The sequence below is a fragment of the Gouania willdenowi genome, chromosome 7 (genome assembly GCF_900634775.1).
Source record: "Gouania willdenowi chromosome 7, fGouWil2.1, whole genome shotgun sequence".
In the NCBI taxonomy this organism is placed as follows: Eukaryota; Metazoa; Chordata; class Actinopteri; order Blenniiformes; family Gobiesocidae; genus Gouania; species Gouania willdenowi.
This window is the reverse complement of record NC_041050.1, coordinates 37,081,454-37,107,114: the sequence shown is the minus strand read 5'-3', so window position 1 is coordinate 37,107,114 and position 25,661 is coordinate 37,081,454.

Here is a 25,661-nt window from a genome sequence, read left to right as displayed (position 1 = left end):
TAGCATTATCAGGAGGACAGTGTTTTAACTCAAATCAGAAATGCTGACCTTGGGGTATTCTCATATTCTCATATTCTAGTTGTGAACGGCTTAGTCATTTCCTTTAAACCAGTGGTAGGCAACTTTTATCACAGGGGGTTAAAAAAAAGGTGTTTATTTGATCAGAGGGTCACATGATCAACATTCATGTCAGCATTCAGAATAATGAGTGATCTGAGCATTAATACAGGAGAGAACAAAGAGTTTTTATAGTAATTCGGTGTGTTTTTCTGTCATTCTGTGTATGTTTGTTGCTGTCTTGCTTGTTGTGAGGCATTTTGTGCATTTCTGATGTCCTTTTGTGTATTTTTCCTGTAAAATATGATTTTTGAAGTCATATTGTGTATTTGTGTCATTTTGCATTTTTTTGGAGTATTTTTTGTGTATTTCTGTTGTTGTTTTGCTTGTTTGTTTAGTACTGTGGGTTTGCAGAGTCATTTTTTGTGTGTGTTTCTTGTCTTTGTGTACTTTTATTGTCATTCTCTGTAATTTTGTATATTTGTCTGAGCAGTTTGTACATTTACTTTGGGCGCCGCATAAAATAAGAACGAGGGCCACCAGTTGCTTATGTCTGCTTTAAACCCATTTGACAATGAGTGTAACAATCTTTTAACTTGTGCCTCTCTACATGCCTGTTATCTGTTGACAGCAATATAATGTTATGTACTAGACCAGGGATGGGCAAATCTATCACAGCGGGGGCCACAAACATGCAATTGTATCTAACCCGAGGACCACATGATCAATATTCATAGTATTTAGAAAAACGACCAATCATTAATACACAAAAAGGGTTTTGTCTTTTTTTGTGTGTGTGTGTCTTTGTCTGTGGTTTTGATGTTTTGTCATCTTGTGTGTTTTTGGAGTCATTGTTATTTGTGATCTTGGTGTAATTTTGTGTATTTTTCTGTCATTTGCTGCATTTTTGTTGTCGATTTGCTGCATTTTTGGGGTCACTTTCTGTATTTTAGTTGTTTTTTGTATTTTCCTCTCATTTTGTGTAATTTTGTTAAAAGTTTGTGTCTGGAGCTATTCTGTAATGTGCTGTTGTTTTGTGCGTCTTTGTGGTCATTTTGATTGTTTAAGTAGTTGTCTGTCATTTTGTGTATTTTAGGAATTTCTTATGTACTTTGTGCATTTTACTGCAAATTTCTGTGATTTTGGAGTCAATGTGTGTTTTTGTTATTATTTTGTCTGCTTATTGTAATTGTGCATTTTTCTGTCATTTTCTGCATTTTTGTTGTTGATTTCTGTGTTTTTTGGGGTCAGTTTGTGTGTTTAAGTTGTGTCTATCTTATGTTTTGTGAGTCATTTTGTGTATTTATGGAATTTTTTCTCTACTTTGTGCATTTTCTGCCAATTCTTTAATTTTGCGTATTCTTCTGTCATTTTCTGCACTTTTGTTGTCGATATGTGCTTTTTTAAGGACTCTTTCTGTATTTTTGTTGTTGTTTTTCTGTATTTTCCTGTCGATTTGTTGTTTACGTGGTTGTTTTGTCTGTCTTTGTTGTTTTCAATTTTTGTGTTTATGGGTAATTTTGTTGTATTTATGGACTTTATGTTTTTGTGTACTTTTTTGTGTAATTATGTTCGGCTTCATATTCCTTCAACTTCCTGAACTACAAATTTTGGAGATTTGCTTTGGGGGCTGTAAAAAAATAGACTGACGGCCATATGTGGCCCCCGGGCCATCAGTTGCCCATGTCCGAACTAGACGGTAATTTTTGTTTTTCAGACAACAAAGCGCCGACACTTTGAAAACTAACTTCCACATCTTTTTCCAGATCTTTTTGCTATTACACACTGGGGCTGGTGATGTCAGGGGTCACGGGGCTAGATCTATGATAACATAGAAAACAATAGCAAAAGGAAGCAGCAGATGATACCATTTCAAATGTATTTGTCAAAGATTGGATAATCAGTCAAGTTCTTACAGATTGATGTGCTGTTCAGTTCTCATTGGAAAATAATTATGAATGTGGGAAGTTAATTCAAGGCTTTTAAATGTTTCTTTCACCACAATGCAGAAATATTTAAATGTAAGAAAATGTAATTAATAAAACACAATATTATTGTCCACCATTAATTCTTCAGGGACAAGATTAGGATGAACAAAAGCCCACGTCTGTAGCAATCAATACACAGACTGAGTAGAAATAAATCTCTTTAACGTTACCAATTGCTTTAATTAGATTAAAAAAAGAAATGAGAGCTGGCAGGCGATCAGATGGCGATGGGCCATATCAGGATCCAATCAGCAGCTCGATGTGACTCAATTAAGATTGAAGTGAAGGAGAAAATCAGCTTACATCCTCCAAGTGTTAATACGTTCTTCACTTGGAACCTGCTGAGCATGTAATTGAAAAGGTTAGCACATGTCAACTGAGTGGACTTTAAAGTCGGAAACGTGTTTACGAAATCCTACCAGAATTATTTTGCTCTTTATTTATTATTTCTTCTTGATGAGAAACACTGAATTCACAGGGTGTTTTTTATTGATGCATTAATACTGTGCCATAACTATTGCCAACCACCATGCGCTGAGTTTGCAGGGGAAGCATTGTCCCCTCCCCCTTAATGGTAAAAAAATTTCATTATAGTTTATCCAAATTTATTTGAAATAATACAATATGTAATTGATATAATGTACATAATATACACATATTTTAAGTGCCATAAAACACAGTAACTGTACAAAATACATATGAGTTCCTTTGTTGTTGTTTTAAAAATACAGGTTATCTTTTGGCGCTTGAGTCATGTGACCATCTGCTGCTCTGATTCTCACATATTACTGTTAGTTTCATGTCACAGATGTGTAGTGCAGGAAAATAGTGAAATGGTCCCAAACTTTTGAGACTTTAGGTTGGTTTTTCTTCTGTTGTGTAATTCTTGTGTTGTTGTGTAAAATGGTGAAGCGACACTGCACACAGTTACATATTTGTAAAATCAAGAACATCAGAACAATCAAGTTTTTTCCACAAGGAAAACCCACATCCAACAAATTATTATACAATACATTATGATATTCCTGCACGTTTTGTCTGTAAATTGCTTTAACTTTATCAATGTCTCGACACTGCTTCGGATCCTTTAAAATGTTCGGTAATCGAACATCACACACACATAAGATGAAACTTTTTTAAACTTCATCTGACCTCTGAGATTACAACCTTCTTGTTGATAAATAATTATTATTTTTTAATATTAACTGCAGCAGTAAGTTATTGTATGTTTGCTGGTCTGAAAATCAACAATATCACAAAATGTATGTAGTCTTGACTGTGTAAATAATGTATAGTCTCTATACCCTGCTTTATGAACCAATATTATTGCTTTTTTTGGTTACATGCATGTAGGATGTAGTTGAGTTTTATAGATGTTTTCCCATATTTTGACACATTTGCTTTTTGCTGCTCTTGCTTGTATCAACAAAGCCTGGCTGGGCGATATGGACCAAACCTTATGTCTTGATATCTTTTCTAAAAATGATACTCGATATAACAATATACAATATAAATCTCAATATTTTTTTATTTCAAACAAAGTCAAACAATTCTGGGTTAAATTTGCTGATGCAAAATGCCCCACATGCATTTTTATTAACAAACAGCTGCACAATATGTGCCACTTTAGTATTTTTCTCCTCTAAGGGACAGCACGTGTGAGTGAGTTCTGTAGTGTGGCTGGTTTAGATGAAGGTCTGGGTTAGAACGCACTCATAAATTCATCTAACTGTGCTTTTCATGCTGTTCTATGAAGTAGTGAAAGCAACGACTCCTAAAACGAGTATTTTAATGCAAAATAAGCTATAAAAATATAGGCAATATTATAATTTTCTATAAACTTGATATATCTTGAATCTCTGTGTTTTGCCCAGGCCTACTTATGGTTACAGCTTTTTCTCCTGCAGGTTTTTTATTTGGAAATGAATAAACGTGGAAGTATAGCCTCCACTCAGCATCAGGGGATTGCTTTGTGCTTTTAAAAAGAAATGCTAATGGCTGCGTCTTTGAGTCACCTGCGACTTGTTCTTAAACGTTTCAATTCTTGGATTTTGAAACAGTTATTTTTTGTTTCATCCCATCGTTTTCACGGATTTTTTTTTAGTTCTGAGGCATCTGGGACTTGAGTATTTCTACAGCTGCTCTCAGGAAAGTCTGAAGCCTACTAAGACGACTGTGAAATCACATTGACACACCAGCACATTTGAATATTTGATGAAGTTATTGCTGCTGTTTGGTGTTTTTAAATAAAAACAGTCTCTCCGTTAGTGCTGAGAGATGTTTCTAGTGAATGGAGTCAAAGACAGGCTGCAGGCATTGTTTATTTGTTCGGTCAGCATGAGGCGCCGCCTCAAAGGTAGTGTGCATAGTGGGCTGTGATAGAAAGAAGACCAAGATTAACTCCAGACACTTTGCTGTTTGGATTTCAGCAGGTGAAGCTCAGCTCCACTGACATCTGGCCCAATTTAACCTCTGGATGCAGCCACCTAGTATTTATATCAACCGGATTAAAGGTATACAATAGATTGCAACTCTAATACACATATTACATTTAGGAGTTGTTAAAGATTATTTTAAAAATCAATGTTTCATTATTTTTAAATACTTTGGTAACACTTAACTTGTAGTTTTATACATAAAGCTGACGTTACGCTGCCATCATCTGTCATTAAGGCTGTTATTTTGTGTCGTTTGCTAAATTCTGACACCTTTGGAGCTATGTTGGCATTTTCCGGGTTAAGGCAGGTATATAAATAAACCAAACATATCCACTGTGTGCTTTATTTAGTAGTTCAGGCAAACCAGTTCTCTGAACACATTTGTACTTCCAGAACTAAAGTTTGTATTTGTTCATTAAAGCTGTTGGAGATCATAGATCAATACACTGAACATCATTTTATTTAAATTGCAACTCCAAAGTTTGTTTTCATCTCCTTTTGACATTTTATGGAAAGTTTTAAACAGTTGAAAAAATTCAAATTCTCACAAAATCCTTCAGTTTTCCTGAAATTATGACATATTTACTTTAATGAATTAGAAATTGGTCACAAATACTAGGAGATTTAAAGTGAAGATCCTGTTGGACTGATATTTATCATTTATTGCTTTGATATTACATATTTTGTATTTTATGCATACGCAGAAGTGCAAATTATGGTACAAAAAGGTTGAAATTACTCATTAAAAATGACAGAGAAAACATAAATCAATGTGTAAATGAAATTCAATATTTGCATCAGCTCATAGTTTTCCCAGTGCTTTTAATGCATGATTGCAGTCATTTTTAATGTTAAACAGTGGAAAAAAATTCTAAATTCCTACAAAATCCTTAAATTTTCCTCAAATTACATAATAATTCCCTTAATGAAATAGAAATTAGTCCCGAAATTTAAAGTGAAGATCCTGCTGGGACTGATATATATCACTCTTGGTCAGTTTCAAACTATGGTACAGTAATGTTGAAATTACTCATTAAAAATGACAGAGAAAACATAAATCATTGAGTAAATGAAACTCACCAATATTTTTGGGGCTGATTGTTTTCTCAGTACTAAATCCTACAAAATCCTAACTATGACATGATATTTCCCTTAATTAGAAAGGAATTAGTCACAAAATCTAGGAAATTTAAAATGATGATCCTGTTGAATTGATATTTAACACTTATTGCTTGGATATTGTCGGTTTCTTACATATTTAGTATTTTATGTATACGTATAAGTGCAAACTATGGTACAAAAATGTTGAAATTACTCGTTAAAAATGACAGAGAAAACACAAATCATTGTGTAAATGAAACTCAGTTTTCTCAGTGCTCATAATGCATAATTGCAGTAGAAAAAAACTCAAAATTCCTACAAAATCCTTCAATGTTTATAAAATTATGACATAACATTTCCCTTAATTAAATAAAAATTAATCATAAAATCTAGGAAATTTAAAATGAATATCCAGTTGGACTGATATTGCTTGGATATTGTCGGTTTCGAACATATTAAGTATTTTATGTATACATGGAAGTGTAAACTATGGTACAATAATGTTGAAATTACTCATATTTTTGCCCACTTGCTCTCCATATTTGACATGTGATACAGATGCTGATTTAATCTCTGACCTCATTTGTTGCTTAAGTTACATTTGGCAATGATTTGGTTGTGCTAATAGCTGCTAATTAGGCTGTTAGTGACATTATCTTTATTATTCATGAGGTTAATCCGTCAGATATGCCATTTGATCATTTCAAAGTCCAAATCCAAATCCCGTTAATGGATTTAAATTTTAATCTTATCTCAGTGAAGCTCATACTGATATTAATAAAAGTGATGGCAGGGAGAGATTTGTATCTGACACTTTGCTTTCTTCGCTCTTCTTCTCTCCTGTCAGCTGACGGGAAGGTTTCCTTTGTGCCATTGATTAAAAAACACTCACGCTGTCCTGCTTTGACAACAAATGGTGCTCACATGCTGTACTTTGGGACAACCGGGCGGGGTTCTGCTGGGGATTTGGGGGGGTTTACATGTTTATTCTGATAACACCTGCCACATCTTTCTGATCCCATAGCTTCTGTATCAATGGTGTGAGAAGATGTTAAAAAATTCACTGCAAGGTGATTGTTATTCTGATAGTGCAGCCCTCTGAGGTTCAGCCAAGGGCTTATGTGTGAGGTAGACAGACTTTCACAGTTAAAAAGTACTCGTGACATCCAGGGATGTATTAAGAAGTCTCTTTTTTCATCTTAAAATGAAGCAAAAAAAAAAAAAAGAAGTGGCCCGAGAGAGAAATGTGAACGTTAAGAGTGCAGGGGAAAACAAACACAGCCATAACTGTCATCACATTCCTTTCTTTAGATGAATAAAAGACAAAAACAACATTATTTAATCTCAGGGAAAGATGACAGCAAAAACTGGGCCTCAGAGATGCTGATGACCTCCTAATGCATGTATTAGTAGGTCATCACTGTACAGTGCCTCTAATGAAAACACAGGGAATGTGTACGAACGCTGCTCACAACAAATGTTCCACTTTTTACTAAATGTAGTGGCTGATTGTGTTTCACTTTCCTAAACAAAAAAAGTGACATTCTTTTAGATATTATCTGATAATTAGTGTAAAAATAGCAGTTTGCTGTAGTGGAATAAAACTGATAACTAGTTTGACAATTTGACACTTTAGTCGTTTTGCTTTAAGGACTTCACACAGATCGTCAGTGTGAAAATTACCTGCTAATTTTCACAGCCTGTCTGCTTCCTGCTTCTCTTATAATCACAGGCAGATTTAAATACTTTTGATCAAGAATGGGATCCAAACTCATTTATTATGAGAGTAGGGTATACTTTGACACATTGTAGAACTATCTACACATTTACTTGGAGTTTAATACATAAAGGCTGACATTACGCTGTCATTTTTATGACATGACACGTCATTAGCATGAATACGGGGTCATAAAGGCTGTCAATAGGTGTCATTTGTTACCCTAACTGTAACCCAAGGGCTGGGTGGTTCATATTCAATCACCCAGCCCTATATCATATCTCAATATTTTTTCTCAAAATGGTGATACACGATATAAAACTTGATATTCTTAACTCCACGTCTTAAAAAAACAATCTGGGGTGAAATTTGCTGATGCAAACATTTATTTACAATAACGATTAACTTTTGACTTTTTTTTTACATCAAAAATGAGTATTTTGATTAAAAAAAAATCGAATATAATTAATGTTAAAAGAAATGTATATAATAAAAATACATTGTTTTCTATATTGTCAAAACAGAAATCAAGATATATCTTGACTCTCAATATATTGCCCCGGCATACTTAACCCTAAACCCTAAACCTACCTAACCCCACTAGATCGCTCCACCTAACTCAAAAAATGCCAACATAGCTCCAAAGGTGTCATAATTTAGCGATGACAGTGAAATGTCAGCTTTATATATAAAATTTGTAGTAAAGTGTTGCCAATTTCTCTTTGGATGCCTTTTATATGAAATAACTTTCTATTAAACATACCCACAGTATCCTTTAAGCCCATAGTTTGCGAAGGCTGTGCATGTCCGACATATCTTACACCCAATTTCCACTGGATGCATATTGACTGCGGCTCGGCCCCAGCATGGCGGCGGAGCCGATACATTTCCATTCTCATCACTGTGTCAGTTTCCACCACCTGTGGATACGCTGCGTCACGGCTCCAGAATGAGTTTGTCAGTCTGGCGCCCTCCGCAAGACATACGTAGAGGTTCTATTTTTGCCAGACGCTGGAGCATGGTGGATAAATTTAGGAAAGATCAGCTTGTGTGGGACAGGAAGTCTTGCACAGATGCAAATAAAACATTAACGGCGTTATTTTTTTTATTTTTTTAATGCGTTACTTTTCTGTAAAGTCCTAGCCCTCTGTCTGGTCATCACAATTATTATTAATAAGCCAAGACAAATACTTTATATTTGTAGGTCAGGGGTCTGCAACCTTTACTCTCAAAGGAGCCAAAAAAAATACCTTCTCAATGAAGACAATACAGTGTATTAAATTCTATACAGTTAAAAGTGAAAAGAATGTTTGATTTAATTTTATTTGATTTATTAAAAACAGTTTAAAATAAAATAAATTGACATCAAGAAATAAAATAAAGAAAAAAAATAAGTTTTTTTTTTTTTATGTATTTGTGAAAGGTTACACAAAGTAACTTGAATTTCTTGCCACACATAGAACATGCATAGTTAACCAACACAGAATAGTGTTTTTGTTGGTTTAGTTTCTTACCAGGGATTGAAAACTTAAGGTTAGCCACAGATGTAGGAAATTTGATGGTCTGTAGATGTTGCAGGAGGTGAAGTAGGAAGGTGCTGAGTCATTGCACAATGTGATTTATTTTAGGCAAACAAATAGTTATATCTTGATTTTATTTATCATTAATCATTAATAGCTTCTGTAACAAAAAAACTATTTATTTCAATAGTTTTTTTTAAAGCTACAGGGAGCCATTGCAAAAAAGTCAAAGAGCCACATTAGGCTCCAGAGCCACTTGACTGGGGGTTTCCACTCTGCTGCGCTAAGGCACCGATCCGATTTTTCCCCACTGTCCGCGCCGGTTGTGTTTTGAGTGCACCACGGTGTACTCCGGTTGAACGACTGTGACGTCACGAGACAGAGCAGTTCTCACTATATTTATATAATCGCGCAGTTAAAAGTATGCGTTATAAACGCAACAATAAACAGATAAACAGGTCAGTGTTCCTAACGAAGAAGTACAAGAAGGTTGGACTCTGGATTTGTCATGAACACATTTTTTATCAACAGCAACAGAGAAGAGATAAAACTGCACCAGTAAAACATGAGCTAAATCAAATTTGCTGCAGTTTACAGTGAGTTACAGTATGAGAGGAAACAATATAGTGAATGTGATTTTGTTTTTACACATTTTGGTGATGTAGTTACTTGAAATATAATCTGAAGTGTTTTATTTTGAAAAGTAACCCAATATTTTATTGCGGGGTATGAGCTTAATTTCCTGTTTAGCTTCATTTGCTCTCTGCTGAGTAATGAAATAGAATCCCTACGTATATCTGGCAGAGGGCACCAGACTACCACACCTGGGAAGAAGCAGACACGCATCGCAGCGGACCAGGTAGAAATTAACACAGACTAAAGTGGAAACCTACTGTATCAGCTCTGGTGACGCAGCGGTGACATCACGCAGTGGAACCGCGTCCAGTGGAAATTGGGGGCGAGGCTCCAGAGCTGCAGGTTGCAGACCCCTGTATTAGGTGGACAGGTTAGTTCCCAGAGGTTTAAAGAGAAACTGGGTTCGTTAAATAGAACTGAGTATATATCTAACTCTGCTTTGGTAGGAATCCTATAGGGAACAGATTCAAAGAGGAATAAAATAAGAGGTAAGAACAGAAATGAGTGTAGAAAGTTCATCATGTGCTTTAACACTACTGGGACAACCAATCAGAAGGAGCGGAAAAGAACCAGGACAGGAGAGAAGGGTTGGAAACGGAGAGGTGTGATCTGTGGGTTTATGGTTGTACTCATCTCCACAGAGTGGTTACCATCTCATGAGCTCTGGTAAACCTTTAGAGTGTCTAATACATCCTAGCCCAGGGCGTCTCTTTGTAAATGTGATAAATGGGTAACACCACATGACTGCAGGAATGATGGCTTATTCTAGATACTAAACCTAATGCTTATCCACTGGCATCAAGCAGCAATTTTACTTTTCTTTGGTAAGTAGATGGATTAGTAGCTTTATCTTTACTACTGGGAAACATCTTCACGTTCTCATTGTAACCTATTGGCTCAGTGCCTGTGATACTGGAGGTGTTTGAGCTGGACTTAAGCTGCAGATGGATTCTCTGATCATCCAGCAGATGAATAACACGTTCAATCTACAACACACTTCTTATACAGTCACATGAGAGACTCGTTCATGTCAAAAAGTCTATTGATTTACTAACATTAAAGCCATCAGGCTACATTCTTTTATTCTCCATACTTTACAAGAGATAAAGAAAACTTGGGTCTGCTGGAGCTGAATTCCTTAAAGTTGATACGTCTCTGATGCTACTTTATTTCCTCCGCCAAAGTCTGTCTGTCTGTCCGTCTCTTTGTCTGTCTGTTGGCAAGACTGCTTGAAAGGTTATGAATGGTTTTGGATGAAATTTTCAGTAAATGTTGATAATGGGACGCAGAACATGTGATTACATTTTGTTGATGTTCTGGGTTACCCAAAAATGAGTGGCTTATGTGAGTAATTTTAGCCATTTTCTGCTGCTACGGTTGCTAGCAATATTCACCAGCAAATTCGTATTCAAAGGAGATGTGAGTTACTTTAGCCGTTTTCTGATGCTAGCAATATTCTAATTTGCTTAATAAATACTCGACAATTGATTATTGTGAGAAACTAGATGTTAAAGTAATGCACCTCTGTTTGTGAATATAATGAAGTTTGTTTTACTTTTGAAATAAAAAAGAAAAAACTAAAATAAAACTTTTTTATTGATAATAGTTTTTATTCTCTTGACAACACTAGTTATTGTGCATGGTGCAGTATGCAGCGTGAGCAAAACTTCCCATTTCAGCTGATGTTCACATATTCAAAAAGGACGTTAATTTAATGATTTCGGGAAAAGACGAAGGAAAAATAACTACAACATAAGAGTGTTTTTTGTCAATATTCACGTGAAATACGATCCACTGTCGCCCTGTTCAGGGTGTAGCCCCACCTACCACCTAAAGAAAGCTGGAGATAGGCACCAGCAGACCCCAGAGACCCTGAAAAGGAGCAGGAGGATTGGAAAATAGATGGAATTACAATCTGCATTGAACAAGGAGCATTTTATTTTGAAAATAAATCAATGTTTTTTTTTTGCATGTACTGATGGTGGCCATCTTGGATTTCTTGATTTTTGAGTGGGAACCATTGGTTTTTCCAGCTTGGATTCGATTAAAAATTGATTCAGCGTACTCAAAAACCCCAATGTACAAGTTTTCATGGTTTCTTCCAGAAGTGAACATCTTTGCCTACTATTGTTACATATCCACCGGGCTCTTTAGTTCATCCCTACTGTGTAAAGTACCGGTACTCTGACTATTTACTGCACCAACCCAAATTGACCCTTAGTAAGAGATATCTTTCCCTGTGGATTCTTGTGTACTCACATAACAGGTTTCTATTGCACTTTGCGTATCCATACTACTGTAAAAGAGATGATTGACACATATTGTAACTAATCAGTCTCTGTTTTCTTGCTATGTTTAAATTTGGGTTTTTATGAAACCTGAATATTTTTGTTGTGGTAACACACTGACAACACTTGTAGGTTCTCCTTCCCAGAGGTGTAAAGAGTACTGATATTTCCTACTCAAGTACAAGTAAGTCATACATAAAATACTCAAGTACAAGTAAAAAGTAGCTCAATTAAATAGTAGTCAAAGTAAAAGTTATTAGTTACTTTCACCAGCATTGCTTATTTTTGTTAATAAATCTTGCCATGGTTCCTTTGCATACAGTAAACATCTCATGTAGAAACTTAAAAAGGAAAATACCTAATCTTAATTTATTTTCCACAAAAGCATCTGTACAAAATAAAATGTTTGTCAAAATACACATTTTTTTTTTTTTTTAAATAAAAAAAGTACCAATACATTTAATTCAAAATAAAACAAATCTCAGGCTCTAAGTATAGATACAAGCAAAATATGCCAAGCAGGTAACACCATAATAGGTAGAAATTAACAACATATTGGAAATAACCAGCACTCAATGCATTATGTTTAATCTGATTGGTCGACTACGATGTGATGCATTTGACTGTTAATAATAATAATAATAATAATAATAATAATAATAATAATAATAATAATAATAATAATCATTATCATAATTCTCATAATTCTCATAATTCTCATAATAATCATAATAATCATAATAATAATTAATGATAATAATAATCATTCATTTTATTTAAAAGCGCCTTTCAGGCCACCCAAGGACATTTTACAGTAAAAACAGATAATAAAAATAGTGCAATACATTAAAAACAATATAGTACAAAGAAGACAAAAGAAAAGCAATGTAGGTGAAATAAGGATGAGAATTTACAGTGTGTGTAATGAAATGTTGTCGGGTCATTTCATTTTTTTGTAGTTTCACATTTTAAAACAAAAGAAATAATAATGTACTCAGTAATGGTTGAATGTAGGAATGGAAGAAATTACTTTACTTCTTTGTGACGTGAGAACATGTGATCCATTACTTTCACCGTACATAGTGGTTGTGTTATTGCAGTCATACAAGAACCACGAGACACCAATGCTCTCCGCTCACATTCTCTTCCACATTTATTACAGTCTCATAAAAAATGTACCGAAGCACTTCTGCGATGCCTCATACTCAGTTGCCCTGCCAACCAAACTCACCCACTGCTTTCTCGTGCCTGTGGACTGGCACTGCTATGATAGCTCTTCTTCTTTTTTCCCTCCGTCTTTTAAAAAATTGCTTGTTCTTTGTGCCCTTACGAGCAACATTCACTGACATCACGTTAATAATTCATTGTTGCAGGATTTTAGGATTGCATTCTCGGAGGTTGGTGGGGAATATCAGAGGAAATTGCAATATGTGGATGGCCTACACTGGTTTTAATAGTTAAAATTTAAACTGTGATCTTATTGAAACATGGAAGTTTCTCTGAATAAACACACGCACTGTGGTTTAACAGCTACACGCTAGGTGTTTGTTCAGTTTTTCACTAATTTATAAGATAAATGTATGATGCTGAAAGGCATTTTCCATACTCCCTGCTTGTAATAAAAAGGCAGTCTTACCAGTGAACGAGTTAATGTGAATATATTCAGCTTCTTGAATGTGTGGCAAGGTTTTAAAAGTGAAAAGAAAACTGGCTAAGAGGCATTGACCCAGTCTGTTCTTCAGCGTATAACAGGGGTTTCATGTAGCGGTTCTCAGTGATGTAAAGGGGAATGTGAAAATGAGCATAATTGCCCTTGTTACAACTGCACTCATTCAGAACATGCTGCGAAGATCTTAATTAGCTAAAAATAAAAAAGGCAATTTAGGGCGCATTCAGACGAGCCCTATTTAATTCATTTTATTTTAATGAGAGTTTGTTTTTGCCAATACTTTTCCTTCATTTGGCCAAAGCTGAATAGACTCTTAGACTCTGATCTGGACCAAAGAACTTTGAGAAAGTTCTGTGCTGTTGTTTCTTTTAAATCTCATATCTCTGGGATATCGATCATAGTTTCTCAAGAAATAAATTAACGGATAAAGTCTATTGCAGATTTATCATGCCTGTTTCCATTGCATACACCCTTTCTATTAAATACAATACCAGATATAATATTTGCCATGACATAATACAATTTAGCTACAAAGTAGTTCCTGCACATTAGGTGGTTCCTGCTGTCTATAAGATGACAGAAACTTCCATTACGTTCTGTAATTTATCTATTTTTTTAATAGATAATATTCGTATTCTGTATTAGCCTCAGTCTCTATGTTTTTAATGCCTGGGCAAGGTGAATCTTCACTGATTTAGATTTTGTTTATATTGAGTTAAAGTGAGACATAAAAAAATAAATAATTTGTCAAATTATTTTTTTTTATGAAGAAATACATATTTATTCTGTTTTGGGTCCCAAAAATCCACACAAAATTTAATTTATTTAATTTTCTGTAAACAGGAACCAAATCAAAATAGTTAACACATACAAATTTGGAAAGAAAATAAAAAAGTTTTTGTTTGTTTTGTGTTTATTAAAAAAAAAAAAAAAAAAAAAAACTAAACTTGGCACTTTTTTGATTAATGTTATCACTTGTAGTAACATAATACAAATAATATAATTGTGCCCATTAGAACTATCACTGAGTCATTACCATTTACTGTTTAAAAAAAAAAAAAAAAAAAAAAAAAAAAATTAACCGTACATGCAGTTTTACTTATACAGTTTACATTATTTTTCCTCATCAACTCGATGATGCTTATTTCTTCTCGCTCATAAAACTGTTGGTAATTTCTAAGTTCATTTAACCTCAAAGCCAGAGGCAGTATGAGGTCTCTCCTTCCTTTCCTCTTCTCTTTCTAAAAGGCATTAAAGAAACAACCATGCCGTTTAATCTAAATAAATTAGCCCCAGTTGGAGGCAGTAATAATGAAGCACAATAAGCAAGAAGCTGCTATCTTGAAACAAAATTAAAGCAGTAAATATCCTGTCTGCTCCCTCTCCTCCTCCTTCTCTCTCAGCCTCACACCCAAAGCTTTAAATCTATTTAAAAACCTCAAATATCATTTTAAAAGGACAATACCACAGAGGAGTTGTGATTTCTTATCTCGTGTTGCCATCGTTTTCCAGCAAACTTAATTCTATGCAGAGCTTTATTTTGTAAGATGACAGGCTTAATTGTGTCTTCTTTCCCCCGTGTGTCATGAAAACATGTCAGCCACTAGAGAAGATGACATCTTGTTATCTCAAAACAAATCCAACGCTTTGGATATCTTCTATTTTTGGGCGACAATGCACAGAAAATCCTTTTTCTTTTCACTTCTCACATGGACGTGTCGGGCTTTACAAACCAAATTTGCACAATAAGCCGTTGGAGCAATTAGTGGGAGCAGCTTTATCTGCTTTATCCGCTGATGTGGATAAGGTGCTGAGGGATCTAATCATGTCGTTCACAGATCACCAAACTTGCTCCTTATCCCTAGAAAGTTATAACTCATCCAATATTGTTCAGGGACGACATGAAGGACTTCTAAATAAAGGCCACAACCAGAGGAAATCTTTGAGTCAATGCTTCATCTTCTTCCTCCACTTAAGAAACATTTTAATACATTATTTACTGCATAACGGTCATTTCCCATAGGCAACATCCACCTCTAACAAAAGCTGTATTTATGTCAAATGGAATAGTTAGATTGAGAGTTCCAGTCCTGAGGTTGAATATGAAAATGTATATGTATTAAAACAGCCTTATTTCCCTAACAGGAGTATAATAAAGATCAATGTGCTGTTTGTACAAGGTCACGCATCATGACGTGTAAACATGTCTTTTATTGTTTGCAAGCAGAATATTTTCATACACAGTCTTGCATAAATTCAACGTAACAAGTCATATTAACAATATAGTAAAATACAAGAAGACAAATGTATTTTTATAGGTTCAGTATTACTGCATTGTAAATTTGCTCGAATGGTTACATATATAGGGTGACCATATTTTGATTTCCAAAAAGACGACACTTGGGCCGACCTTAACATACTCAAAGTTCTCGATGTTTTCTTGAATCTACCTTGTAACGACAAAATACAATATAGTAGATAAAAAGTTATTTTCCATAAGGTTTAAACATTAATATCTCTCTTTATAACAAAGACTTAAAAAAAATGAAGTCATTCACCTTTATTATGCATTATAACAATCTGTCCTTGAAAAAAGTCATATAGAAACCTTCTTAATCATTGAAACAATGAGAAACATCAAGATATTTTTTAAACAAGAAAAAAAAACAAGGCTTACAAAATATTAAATAATAATTAAAGGCACATTGTGTAACTTTTGGCCACTAGGGGCGCTAGACCTGTAACTTTTATCAGAGCCTGTGGTCACGTGACTGTGAAAAGTGATACGTTCTTCAGGAATTCTCCAGATCACATGACCTGGCCAAAGACGGTCCATCTCTCCAAACGTACATAGTCTGTATTTCAATAAGGAAGCCCCGCTCGGAGCATTGATACGTCAGCGCTGTTTATTGGCCTGAGGAATCATTCAAAATAACTCGTGTCAACTCTTTAGGTCACAAAGTCTGCGGTGTGCCTTTAAATATACACTTCAATAAATAACTGTAAAAGTTTGCATCCCATGGTCCCATGCTGACTTTGAGTTTTATTTTGTCTGTTGTCATGGAGATGGAGGTGATGAGCTCTAGACCAGAAGATGGAAAATTTACCTCAACTTGCTACCTTCTAATGCTGTGTTCACACCGGACGCGGCACAATTTTTTGTGAGGCGTGTGCCGCACGGAAGCCCATATAAAATATAATATAAAAACGCCGCCAATCACACTCCCTTTCTTTTCACCATCAACTATGGTGAACCCCAGTAAAACCGATGCTCTTTACCGTCTGTGGAAGCTGAAGTGACGCTGGCGTTCCTGGATTCACCAGGTTAACCAGCGACGCATCCAACGCGGTGAGTTTCTCTCTTTTCTTCAGCAAATCCTTCCTGGTCCAGTCCTGGTAAAAAAAACTGGCCGTGTTGTCGAGCTCCGGGTGGTCACACACCGCCACCATTATTTTCTCCTCCATGGTGGAATCGGTAAAAAGATCGGTGTTCGTGTTGACGGCCTGACGTCATTGACAACAAGGACTCTGATTGGAATTTGCTGGAGTTCAATATTTTCAACTCGGGCAAGTGAGAAGACTTTGCCTCTTATATACAAGTAATATGGTCACGCAAACATTTCATGACGCATCCAGTGTGAACGCAGCATAACTTTTTCCCAGTGGTTCCTTCATCTTCAAATCCCTCTCTGAACCTCCATGGAAGTTTTATCATCAGGAAAATCTTCCTGCTGATATTTTTAATTAAATCCACCAGTATTTGGTCTCTTTCAATCCATCAAGTTCAGCAAAACAAAGCTGCATCACATGTGAGTAAAAATACTCTAATGAGCAACTCATTAGCTTTCACAAACTGCTGGAGTTTTGCTGATAAAGCAAATATTAGCAGAATTACAGTCATTTAAATTAATTAGACGCGTTCAGGGTCGCTGGGAAACTTGGATATTTTGACGAGTTAAATCTGTATGGCCATAGCTATGTTTAGGGTAGTTGTAAGTCTTTGATGTTGATGTTCCACATTGTGTCATGGCTTTACCCATCGTCTAGACCAGACATGGGCAACTGGCAGCCCAGGGGCCACATGTGGCCCTCGGTCTAATTTTGTGTGGCCCCCAAAACCAATTTCCAAAATCAGTATTTCAAGAAGTCAAAAGGAATATAAAATATGAAATAATGCACAAAATAATTCCAAAAATAAACAGCAAAATGCACAAAGTACACAACAATTAAAAAAAATACACAAAATGACTATAAAACACAAAAACCAACAACACGGTATAGCTCAGAAGACACACAAACTGTTCACAAAAGTACACAAAATGATAAAAAAAACAAAAAAAAAACAGAATGTAACCCCAAAAACGCACAAATCGACAACAGAAATGCAGGAAATGACAGAAAAATATACAAAATTACACACACAAAAAAAACCCAACACATTACAGAATAGCTCCAAACTGTCAACAAAATTGCACAAAAAGACAAGAAAATACAGAAAACAACAACAAAAATACAGACAGTGACCCCAAAAACACACAAATCGACAACAAAAATGACAGAAATATATAAAATTACAACAAGAATACAAAAAAATAACCAAAACACACATGGCTACAAAAACACAAAATGACTAAAAACTGACAAAACAACAAAACCACAAATAAACACAAAAAAAAAGACAAAACCCATTTCCCCCCTGTATTAATACTCAGATAGGTCATTATTCTAAATGCTGACATAAATGTTGATAATGTGGCCCTCAGATCAGATACAGACACATTTTGTGGCCCCCACTGTGATAGAGTTGCCCATCTAGACTGTAGTAAGTCTGTTTCACACCTTTATTTCACACAAAAATATTGCTCTCATACATTTATATTTTCCACCATTGATGTGCAATCAATACTGGAAACATTAGGCTAACACAAAGTGGTATGAACTAAATATTGCTGGGGGCTCTTCCTCACTTCTTCTCTGATCAATCACTTTGGAACATTGTGTAGAAGTTGAAAAACAAAAACACTCCAACCTCCGTCATGGGCCAAATCTCGACTTTGGCAGATATTCACAGTTATCTGGATCAATGATCATTCACACTTTAAAAGTTTGGAAGACCTTTCCATCCCTATTATTAGCAATACAGTCGGTCCAAATGTGTTGTTTTCTTTTTTTAAATCATGAAGAAAAGCATAATTTTGAATCCCATCCGGGATAATTGAGGAATTGAGATGCATTTTTGAAATTTAGCCAATGATGAGAGAGAGATATTCCTTGATTTTTTTTTTTTTTAAATTGATCCAGAATCAGTATATTAATACTGATCCCCTCCAACATTGTATTGGATTCTTCCAGAGGTGAAAGTAATGGATTACAAGCATGGGGCAATGTGATGCAAACTTTCACAGTTTTTTATTGAAGTGTATAAATGATTATTTACTGGCCTATTAGTCTTGTTTAAATGATTGAGAGATTTTAAGAAGGTTTATGAGATTTTTCAAGTACAGATTGTTATCATGCATAATAAAGGTGATTGGCTTCAGTCATTTATTAAGTCTTTGTTTTAAAGAGAAAAATGTTTTTTTAAACCTTATGGACAATAACAACTTCTTTATCCACTATATTGTATTTTGCCGTTACAAGGTAGATTCAAGAAAACGTTGAGTACTTGAGAATGCCGAGGTCGGCCAAGGTGTTAAAATATGGTCACCCTAGAACGATGGTTCTCAAACATTTTTGGCTCTAGTACCCTCTTTCTCTAACATTTGAATCCAAGTACCCCCTTATGACTGCCTACAACATTTTGCTCAGAATTCTGTGAAAAAACCCCTGCAGCACAATAATCATTTACAGTCATCTCCATCCTAATGTGGGACCAAGACTGACTCTTGTATTTTCAGTTCATGTTCTAATCAAGATCATTTCTATCATCATTTTCTGTGTTTTTCATGTCATTTTCTGTTTTTTTTTTTAGTTAATTAATTAATTTATTATTATTATTTAGTTTAGTTTTCTATTATGTTGTGTTGTTTTGTTGTTTCTTATGTCGTTTCTCTGTTATTTGTGTGTATTTTGTAGTGATCTTGTGCATTTGATTTTGATTTTGTGCATTGTGTTGTCGTTTCTGTTCTTTTTATTATTCAGTATACAGGTATTGTCTTATTTTGTGTATTTTTGTTGTCATTTTTTCAGTTGCAGGTAATATTTAGTATGATTATCATTTTAACTAAAATAGACATTATGAACCCCATTTTTTTAGTGCTTTCATTTGTTAATTTTCCTCTCTCTGTTCACGTACCCCTATAGTACCACCACATATCCCCATTTGAGAACACTGCCCTAGAATATACATAGAAGCTTTACTCAAAGTCCACACATAACAATTGTACCACCTCTTGCTAGGATGAAATTTTGTTGACTCAACTAAAATCATATGGTTGTAAATCATGGTGGATGTATCATCACGCTCAGCACCTCCAACTCTCCAGTGTGAAAGCTCCAAATCTTGTGTTTTTTGTGTTGTTTTGGTTAAGTCCATCTGGAACGACGGCTTGTGTGATGTTGTTGTTGAGCTCCACTCGTAAATGTAATCTGCTCTCCTGTCCTGGCACGCCGCAATACACAGGACAGTTATTCAGCAAAGCTCAGTGAGAATACAAAGTGAGAAGTGTTTGGACGCTGTGCGTGCATGCGTGTGTGTTTCCTCTGGGCAACGTCCCAAACCTGTTAAAACACTGCTCTTTTCACCTGGCCACGTGTCACAGTTGACACACAGCGTGACCCTGTAGGTCGTACGCTTCCCTTCACAAAACACACACACACAGCAAACAGTAAGCTTGCATATGTACACATACAAACAGTGGGAATAAACATCCCAACATGACTATCTATAGTCCAATGGAACATTTCACTGCTGCACCATTTCAGATAAAATGTTTTGCAACTTTCTACAAAGTTTGGGCGACATGGACCAAGACTCAAATCTTGATATTTTTTTTCTCAAAACAGCCATATACGATTAAAATCTGGATTGATTTTATTTCAAATGAAGTCTGACCAGAACAACAATTCTAATGCCACACAAGCATGTTTATTAACAAACAACCTGCACATTATGTGTCTTTTTCTCTTCTAAGGCAGTGCTTCTCAAACAGGGGTATGTGTACCTTAGGGTACGCAATGGCACTTTCTCTTTGAGAGAAAGAGAGAGGAGAAGACAAATTAACAAATGAAAGCATTAAAAATATGGGCTTTTATGTTTCTATTTAGTCTAAAATTATAATCATACTAAATATTACCTGCAACTCAAAAAACGACAACAAAAGCACACAAATAAGAGGGGGAAAAAACAACAACAAAATACACAAAAATGACACCAAAAACACATGCACTGAGAGAAAAAATGCTTACCATTACCAGAAACACACAAAATGACAACCGACACACTAAATGAGAGAAAAATATATAAGATCACTACAAAATACACAAAATATCAGAAAAAAACATACATAACGACACAAGAAACACACACATGAGAGAAAATAATTTAAACAATTGCAACAACACACAAAAAGACAACAAAAACACACAAAAAAAGATAAACATATACTGGATAATGAAAAGGTACAGACAAACAACAACAAAACACACAAAAAAAATGATAGAAATGATCTTCATTAGGCAAGGCAAATTTGTTTGTATACGCGCATTTATACACAAGGCAACTCAATGTGCTTTACATGATAAAACATTCAACAGCTAAAATCACGAAGAACATTTAAAGTAATCAGTAAAATCAATTAAAATCATCAAACAAACACATTACATCAACAACATGACCAAATATCTCTCTCTCAGTTATACACAGTAGAGAAAAAAGTGTCTTTAACTTTGATTTAAAAACGTTCACATTAGATGCTGACTTCAGCTCTGCGGCAGTTTGTTCCACTTCTTTGTAGCATAACAACTAAAAAGCAGCCATCACCCGTGTTTACTGTGAGCTCTGGGCTCCACTATGTGACCTGTGTCCATAGATCTGAGAGACCTGAACATGAACTGAAAATACTAAGGATACAATATTGGTCCCAGATCATTAGAGAGTGACAGGAAATGATGAATGAAAACTATAGAAATAAATCTATTCAGGAGGCACCAAATACTGTTTCATTTCCTTATTTACGGAATGAGACATTTTTTGTTATCACTCATTCATTCCATCATTATGATCTATAGTTATTTTTTTTTTAAAAATTATTCTGAGCAAAATGTTGTAGTTGGGGAAAGAGAGTACTTGGATTCAGAAATAAGAGGACAAGGGGGTACTTGAACCATAAAAGTTTGAGAACCATTGTTCTTAGGGACAGCACGTGCTGATGATGCTTGTGTAGGGGAAGGTCTGGGTTAGAATGCACTCAGTAATTCATCAAACCTGGCTTTTTATGATGTTCTGAGAAGTAGTGAAAGCAGCAACTCCTAAAAACACATTTTAATATATATATATATATATATATATATATATACTCTATATATATATATATATATGTGATATTGTATCAAGTATTAATATTTTCTTTTTTCCCAAAATAGAAAACTTGATATAGCTTGAATCTTGATACAGTATATACGTATATATATATATATATATATATATATACGTATATATATATATATAAAAATGAGTTTGTTGACACAATCCAAACTAGGGGATGTAACGATTAATCGCCAGGCAGTTAAAAATTGATTCATAGGTATCAAGGTTCACATCGATACTGTGAAAATTGAATCGCAGTACTTTTTTTAACCAGCAGCTATCCAGAAGTGTTGGTGGCGAGCGAAATCTGCTAATACTTTCTTTCTGGCCGCCTTCTACTCCTAAACATGTTCATAAATGATTCCTTACCCCTTTAGCACCGAAAGAATATCTGTAATATTACGTGAGTATCTGTAAAAGTCACGTTTTTATATTAGCTCAGTCTGCTAGCATAGCATTTCTTTTTCACTGCAAGATATCTACATGCCAACCGACCACTGGGTTACCAGCGCCCTCAGTCATTTATATACAGTCCCATTTTGTAAAATAAATCGTGAGAGATCGTATCGTGAAGCCAGTATCGTGAATCGTATCGGGAGTTGAGTGAATCGTTACATCCCTATTCCAAACCTAAAACGCCCAAAAGGTCAGCAGGCTTCATTTAATGTTTTGCTCTGTGAGTGTTATGTGGCAACATGCACCGCTGCAAAGCTGAATAGTTAATGTTTTAAAAGCAACAGGGATCAGGAAATCAATAACCTTTTGATTTTGGCATCGTCCGACTAGTGCTTAATGGGATTTGATGAATTCATTAACATTTAGGAAACAAATTAACAAATAATGGAAATTCAAACTTGAAAAGTGTCAAAGCAAAATGAGGTAAATAGAAAAAAACAAAAACAGAACATTGCTGAATGTTATTCCGATAATGAAGGTTGACATTTTTGCTGCACTAACTGTGACGTTCAAAAGGACTAAAGGGGACAGAAATGATGATTATTATGAACAAACATTCACTATTTTTAATTTCATCACCACTTTTTTTATGTTTTTTTTATATTTATTATTTAAGGTTTCTTTTACACTGTTGTAGTCAACACATACAATTAAAACCGCCTCATTTTGAGGGTTTTAAACTCCACAGTGGGTTTTTATAACAACAAAATGATCAGTATACTGGTGACTAAGCAAGTGGGGGAGGAGTGAACTGGGAGGTTGTGCCAACTTAACAAGAAAAGAACAATACGAACTTGAAACTAAACTATAAATGTCCTATTTTGTGCAGAAAAACAAACAAAAAAACTGACTAAACTCCTCCTCAAGGTATAAAACATAGAAAGACGACACCAACTACTAACCTAATGTTTTTAACAAAGTAAACTTACGTGGGGAAGGTAAAGGTTTCCTACCTCCTCTGTTCAAAAGCAAATCACAAGTAAAAAGTTGTACCTCATTGTAGTTCTGTGGAGAAAATATTCACGATATAGGTTGATGTATATATCCTGTTAACGATATAGTATTTCTTCCTTACAATTACATGAAATGAATGAAAAGTTTCTATATATTTTTTTCTATAAATAAATGGTTTATATAAATAAATTAACATGACCTTTCCCTTTGCTGATTTCACGACTAATTTCTGCGACTGTTCCATCCTAAAACTCCTGATTTTGCAGCAGCTTTTTCCAAATATTCTTTCAAAAGTTGTGACTAAGGCTACTTATTTTTTATAATAAGGCTTATATTATTTATTTATTTATTTATTTATTATTCATTCATTCATCTTCATTCATTCATTCATTCTTCATTCATTCATTCATTCATTCATTCATTCATTCATTCATTATTATTATTATTTTATTATATTATTTTATTATATTATTATTATTATTATTATTATTATTATTATATTATTATTATTATTATTATTATTATCTTGTTATTTTATCGAGTTTGCACATTCTAGTCTAACTACTGTTTATATTTATACTTATGTTTATACTTATTATCATCTTTCTAGTGATTGTTTATTATTGAATGTTTTCACTATTGGAGAGAACACAGTTGACCGAGTCAAATTCCTCGTGTGTACAACATACATTGGTGAATAAAGATGATTCTGCTTCTGATTATGATTATTTTCTATACCTTTCTACTATAGACTGGTCAATTTCCCCTCTCTTCAATTCTTTCATATCAGTGCAGAAAGATATGGATAATTTCTATCACAGTTGTAAAGGTCGAGTGCAGAGAATATTACACAGAGTATCAGTGTTTGTGTAAGTTTTTAAAAACAAATATATATATAGTTGTCTATATACCAAAATAAATGGTACTTCTCCTTTAAGAATCTTCTCAATGAAGGAATTATTTGCGATCTGTTGGCACATTTGTATGTGGAAATGCCACCAGAGAGATGCAAAACCAACAGTTATGGCCACTGCTATAACTTAAAACCGTTACCTGTAGTGATTCATGTTCCCGTTGTGCTTTTGTCACACCAAATGACCACATTGTATGAACAAAGACACTTTAAAAACCTACTCAACCTGACTCTTTATTTTCAAAAAGATGATAAAGAAATCTTTCAGAAAATGTGTTAAATATTTAAAGCACAACCAAAGTTTGTAGTCTTAATGAAAACATTGTAAATAAACCTTTAATACTGAATATAGCTGTAAAATGATGTGAAACAGGGAAGATTAAACATGTTTTTGTTTTGATTGCCTTTTGTACTTATTACATTAACAGAAAAGAACTGGTAGATCCTAGTTTCAGTCTCTCTCATGTAGAACTGCCAACTTTGTACATCTGCCAAATATAGTTAGTGATTTATTTTCCTTTTCTTTTGACACAACATGGTTGTTTTATCCTTTAACTCTGTACTGTTAATCCCACCATCCAACAAAAGCTTGTTTTACCTAGAATTTAGCCTTCAATGAGACTCCAGTTTGGAAATTGAATACATGTATTTTGTTTACAAAAGGTGAATTTGTTGAAAAACTGACAAATGTGATGTTGTGAAGGCTATTGATTGGCTTTCATTTTGGGACAATAATGAAGGAGGTAGGTGTCAGACACACAGTGGGTCTACCTCAGAGGAATTGATTACTCTCAGCTGCAGGCAATTGATATTCTTGTGCTCCGTGGTGCACAATGATAGCCGGATAAAACGGATCACTCTGTCTTTGAGGGTCAGCGATAGCGAGGTCAAGAATTTAGGCCGAAATGGTGGAAGTGAGGAGGAAAGTACAGAGAAAGAGAAACAATAAATGCATCAAATGGGAAGGTTTTCATGTTCAGATGTAATTTATGACTGAAAACTACAAGAACCATTTCTTTGCACAAGTGGATCGATTCTGTTTAAGCTCAGAAATTACAAAAGTCACCTGGTGTGTATTTTTTTCAATGAAAAATACATTCACTGTGAACTGATTTGCAGAGGTGAAAGTAATGGATTACAATTACTCACATTAAAATAATTGACTTTCTTTTATAGGTACTTGTACGTTTTTGAGTATATTTTGAAATCAATAAATTTATTTGTACTTAAAGGCCCACCGTGGACTTTTTGACCTAATAAGTTAACCCATATGAGTTATTTTAATGATTCCTCAGACCAATATACAACCCTAGACAGTATCAATGCTCTGAGCGGGGCTTAATTCCCTCTTGAAAAACCAACCATGCAAGTTTGAAGAGACGGAACGCCTTTGGCCA